Here is a 6,407-nt window from a genome sequence, read left to right as displayed (position 1 = left end):
CATAAAAAGCCCAAGATTCTCTTGCCACGGGCCATTGTTATGCCCTTAAATAATATAAACTTGATCAAAATCAGATATCGAAGTAGGCAACATTCACTGGAAAGTTTTTATTTCTTTCCTATTTTCTTAAAATCCCCGGAAACTTGTTTATTTCAGCAAGAGCCCACCCTTTTCCAAACACATCAGCCTTTGGAAAGCTTTATTTAAATGCCTCTGCCGAATGAAAGGCTCCTTTCATGCCATTTCAAGCCCCAAAGTACCAAAAGGGTAAATAACTTGAAGTATCATTTTTGACTGACTTGGCTTTGAAACAGGCACAGCCGGCGTAAACAGCTGCTCGGCTGCCAGCCGATACCTGCCTCTCTAAACATTTCCCTCCGTCATCTCCTAATGTTGGTAACAATGATAAACACCTTAATTCACTGGATTAATGAGTTAGAGCCAATAGAAAAGGACAAAAACCCATAACTTTTCCACAAACTTAGTTAAATGTCAAGGTTTTTAAAGGCCTAGTTAGCAAGTATATTAGATGAGATATGTCAGTTTCCCAATTTACGACTCTGACTTGTCTCTTGTGATTCCTTATAGCCTCTAGCCATTCTCCTCTTACCTGAGGCATTCTCTGGCAAAAACCTGATGCTTCCAGTCATTCTGCATTCCTGTGTTTCTTCAAAAATAATTGGACAGGCACCTTTCCATAAACAATCATCATTAGTTATATACGGTACACAGATAAGAATACCACACAAATAGGATTCAATGGAATGTCTTGAGCCAAATAGTCATAATTTGGCCTGCGTGTTACAGATGTGATTGACAGAGAGTTAATGCACTTAGCACTTTTCCAGGAGGCTCTGAGTATTAGCTCCTTGATGCTCAGAGAGTCCTGCTCCCAGAAAAGTGACATAGACATTGACCACTGAGTTTGTTGCTATTCAATAGCCGGTTCCGTTTCCAGACTCTATGATTAAAGTCATTATAGGAACTGTCAGCAGAGGGGAAGAAATGGAAACTGTCACAAGAAGTGACTGTCTGAAATGTAAAAGATTTCCATAATGTTTAACAGTTTTAAAACAGGGAATTTTAACTTAATGAAGATCAACCTAAACTGCAAAGCTGCAAGCTTCAAATATTTTCTGCTAGGTTGATTACCTCCACATCTATGTTGGGGTTTTTGTTTTTTTTTTTTAAAGCTTCTTAGAAAAACTCTGTAAAAAACAAAAGCAAAAACAAACAAAAAAACCTTTGTACTTCCAGCTAGGAACAAAGTTTACAACAAAAATGAATTAATGTCTTTCAAGGGTCTGTTCTTAGAAGCATGTATATTCTGTGGAAAAGACGGATGAAATGAAAATTTTAGCACATAATTGGAAAGTTTTTAGTAATTATCTTCCTATTCAAAGGCCATGATAATTATAATGTTCACCTGAACACAATATATCCTATGAGCCTATTTATGTGTACAAGTTGCTGCTAGTTCTATTTTTTCTACTGTTAAAATGAAAAATTCTGATTTATAATTAGGATTTATTACTGTTTGGTAATCTTATATTATACATCATCAGGTTGCAGACTATTAAAAAGATTTTTAGTAAATATTTTTTGGAATGTATTAATTTTTAAAAAGTAGATTTCGAATATGCATATCGAGTATTTATTAACATTATTAGATTATCAATTAATGTTTTAGCTCATTTTGTACTGTGTTTAAAAGTAAATGAGAATCTGAGAAACTGTCACAGACCAGAGGAGCCTGTGGAGACATGATGACTAAATGTAATGTGGTGTATTGAGCGAGATCCTAGAACAGAAAAGAGATATTAGAAGAAAACTAGAGAAATCCAAATAAACTGTACAGTTCAGTTAACCGATATCGGCCCCTTAGTTGTGACAAATGTGCTACGGTAATTAGGATTGCCATGGGACATCAGTACACCAAAAGACAATTTCTTGTTTATCTGAAATTCAAATTTAACTGGATGTCCCATGTTTTTTTTTTTTTTTTTTTTTTTTCCAGTTAAATCTGACAACCCTGATAGTTGTCAGCAATAGGGGAAACTGTAGGAGGGGTACACAGGAACTCTTTGTAATATCTTTGTCACGTTTCTGTAAATCTAAAATTATTCTAAAATTAAAAGTACCTAGAAACTTAAAAAAAGCAAATGTGAAAAGATATAGTCCATGAAATGCAGTTTGCTTTAATATTTTAATTGGAGCATTTTGCATGCGTAAGAAAGATTAAAATCTGACACCAACTTAAGCTTTTTTTCCCCCATATGTAAACAAGTTTGCCCATTAAAAAATGTATGGTTTAACCCCATTTGCCAGTGAGAGGAGAGCCTGGTACAATAATACTAACAGTAATATTCTACTATTTATTTTTCTTTCCTCACCTGCTATGCCCAGGTTTTGACATTGAGAATATTGTGTTTGATATTTTCTGCATTAAAAACCACTTTAGGCTTTGGTTCCATTTTACTCCCAGTCAGAAAGATCAGAAAAAGCTCAAGTCACACAGTGAGAAACTTTATCCACTGAATGAGACATTATCCATTCCACCAGACTGCAAATCAAAGAGTATCTCTTAGGCTGCTTAAAAATTCATTTTAAAATCTGATCCTGATTGTACTTTTATGGTAATTTCATACCATCAATCATCCTTTTACCTTTCGTCTCTGGGTCCACTGCTTTCCCCATAGAGCTCATTCACTCTACCTCATTATAATTCCTTAGGTGAGAAAACAGGGTAAGAAACCTTAACAGAAATGAGAGAAAGATGTAAATTTCTTGAGAAAAGTCAAGTTCACTAAGAAGCAGAGCTAATGATACGTTCTGATCTTCTTTTGTTTTTTGGTTTTTTTTTTTTTTTTGAATTAAAATATCGGAGGAAAAACAGACTCCAAAAAAGCAAAAGAAAAAACAAAGTCTCCCGTGCAAATAACATAGTTGTAATCTGCATTCACTTTAATTTTTATACCTTATATTTTTTACCTGTCAGGGTTCTGACTTGTTTCTGCCATTTGAAGTGAACAAAAGAAATATTTTTCAAACTCTCCAGAACTTTTCTTTCCTTGTGTGATGTTTGCCTGCCTTTCACCAAGGATATGTATGGCCTTTCTAATTCTCTTTCCAGTAAACGAATTAGCAGAGTGTAGAATTATCAGTCTGCAGCTGTAAGCCACGCAGAGCAGGACCCTCCCTAGGTCTATAAGTTCATGTAGAGTTATGGGAAATCAATAATATAACTTTGGTTATTATTCTCCATTTGGCAATGTATATACGCCTGCTCCTGCTAACAATTAATCACAGGAAGGGAATAGCATTTGGCTGTGTGTGTCAGCTGAAAAGCGCTCGTGGCAAGTGAAATGATTTCTAACATCCAGTTAAAGTCAAGCATTCATTCAGCCTTTTTCAGCATGATTCAATTTTACTAACAATAAATGTTATATTTTTGCTCCATTGATTTGAATGCTGACTCCAGTGTAAAGCACATTTCTTAGAGCAACAAGAAATGTAGTAGATAATAAACTCAGCAGCGTAGCTCAGCCCCAGTACATTTAGATTGGAATAAAAAAAAAAATGGCCATTAACCACAAGGGAAAGGACTGATTCCTCTGAAATACCAAGTCCAGCTGCACTGTCGTTTCTAACATCTTTAATAAAATGTTGCCATAAACCACAGATGCCAATAATAGCACTAATCCCTCCAAAATGGGTTGTTACCAGCAGTTAGTGACCAGTTTCTTAGTTAATGGCCCGAGGGGAAAGGCTTTAAGAAAGCTGTATTCACTATTTCCTCTCAGGCAATTTAACTGGATGCATTAAACTGCATTTTCATTGGGATTTCAAAATGTTTGTGCTCTGACAAGGCGCTCATCTTAAGGTCTTTTGATTAAATCTCCATCTCTGCAGTTTTAGGAAGCGCAAATAAGCAACACATCTAAGTGTGGAAGTGGGATAATTTAAACAGTCTCGTAATTAATAACCTAGGTGACAATCTGAAATATATAACAATAGATATGCCGATATAATCATGCGGAGCTTCTTTGTTGGCGATTTAACGCTCTGTGCCATTGATAAACTGGAACTTGACCCTGCCTTCATTCATTTCCAGCGGAGATGATAATCCCTGCTGCCTTCTTTGTGGGGTTATTGTGAGGATCAAAGGCGACTCTATTTGTGAAAGAGATTGAAAACTAGGTGGTGCTTGGAACCCGAGGCAGGGACTGCCCGCCTGCCAGCCGCTGCTTCTTCATCAGTAGTAACCAGGTGTGCTTTGACAGAGCTAACTAGTTAATTCTCACATATGCCCAGAGGGTTAAATTTTAACTCTATATTGCAAAGGAGGTTGCAGTGCGAGTGAGGAGTTGACCAAGGAAATGAGTTTTCAGTAATTGCTTCTAGCAAGAATCTGAACCCATTCAAATTTTGATTGAAAATTCAAGATTTAAAGGACTCAACTTTTATTTTAAGCCTTATAAATCACCAACTTCACTTCTTTTGAAAATGTAAATTTTTTTTTACCAGATGTCATGAAACATCTGATTATTATAGGATAGTTTCTGTTAGGAATAAATTGTACCTAGCATGAAAATTAACTCAGGCCCACAGACTCGGGACTTTGAAGCAATTACAAGTTTTAAAGTTCTACATGGGAAAAAATAAGAATGTTAAAATAATTCATATTGGGATAAACTAGCTGATACTGTCATTTGCATCCTAATGTATATGACCTCAGAGGTATTTTACTAATAAATATAGGAGTAGCTCACTTAAATGTATTTCAGGTGATAATGTGGACACCATCATTAAAATGGTCATAAGTACCTCATAATAACAATAGTAAATTTAACATTTGCCTCTGAGGAACTTCAAAATAATATTTTATATGCCATCATTTTGAGTGTATTGTTTTTCCTGATCACACCTAAAATAATTTCCTTTCCTGATTCACATTTTACATATGTAATTAACATACTAACATATTAAATGAATCATGACCACCAAAACACTTTACTTATTTCAATGCATTAATCATAGGAATAACATTTCTAGGTTTAAACTCAAGTGTTCTGACACTATTTATATATCAATCATAAATCATTCAGAAACCTGAATAGGTTACGTAGTATTATTTAATTCATCTCCTTCCACAGTCTATTGGTTTTAAGTGAAATACTGCAAGTGCTCATTAATCTCAAACATTAACCTAACTTTATAAATAAAGGCACAAATGATTGGCTTTACAAAGAAAATGCCATTGGTCTGCCCGTACTCATTAAACCTAGTGCTATCTCAGATTACAAATGCTCACTTTTATGGAGTACTGGGGCGGGGGGCGGGGGGAGCTGTGCAAAGGTAGAAGCCTGTGCTATCTTTCTATGTATACGAATATATATTACATTATGTTACATATTATATATTTTTTCTATGTGAAAAAAATCAAAGCAGTATCAGTGAAGTCTTACACAGTAAGTCTATCAAATTATAATTACATAGCAAGGAAAATCTAATACACACTTGAAATCAGAAGTTTTTATTTTCCTGATAATCGAAGCTCAAGCTAGGTCTGGCACCCACTGGTAGAAGAATGATGGCGGGCAGGACTTGCCACCCAGAGGGGAGGAAGAATTAACAGGCCTGTGAAGAGTTCAGACGGGACGGAGACACCGCCCCACTCCAGTGGCCATTTCCCAGTGTGAAAACGCGCGGTGGAGAGGCGCCAACGCACGGCTGGGACGTGAGGGATGGGATGACTTGTCTTAGAAAACAGGCCTGCGCTGTGGCAGAGGAGGCAGATGCAAAACCTGTCTCCCTAATTCTTCTGTCCCTCTCCCGACCCCAAAATGGCTAGATTCGGCAAATCTAAAATTATGACAATAGAGAGAAAGCTTTTATCCTGCAGTGCACCTCAGGAAAACGTGGTGGTGTGAAGGTTTGGGTGAAAGGCAGAGCATGAGGTCAGGGTGCCCGAAGGGGACAAAGGCAGCCGTGCAAAGGTGTGGGCACAGACATGGTAAAGAGAGGTACAGAGATAGCAGAAGCCCACTTTGCAGCTGCTCCGGCCTTTCTTCATACTCTCAGCACTTGCGCCCCTCCCTTCATCTCTTAGGAACGCTCCTCGGATTTCAGAGTCCTCAATTCCTTGGAAGGAAGATGACCAAGCCTTCCACCAGGATGGCATCTTGTATGAGTTTGAAAAGTGGGGGAAAAGCAACGTCTCTTGCACATGAAACATACAATTAATTCAGAATTTTACGAGCTTAATTTTCTTTTGACATGGTCCTAATTTGTACATTAGAGGAATGAATAAAAATGTAAAAGGAATTGTAAGAGCACAGATTCCTTGGGAGGACCTTAGCACTTGTGTTTACTGCTGAGCGTCGCTGTTGGCGGAGGCAGTGACG

This window comes from Eulemur rufifrons, chromosome 18 (genome assembly GCF_041146395.1).
Source record: "Eulemur rufifrons isolate Redbay chromosome 18, OSU_ERuf_1, whole genome shotgun sequence".
NCBI lineage: Eukaryota > Metazoa > Chordata > Mammalia > Primates > Lemuridae > Eulemur > Eulemur rufifrons.
The sequence above is the reverse complement of the archived record's forward strand: the minus strand, read 5'-3'. Positions refer to the sequence as shown.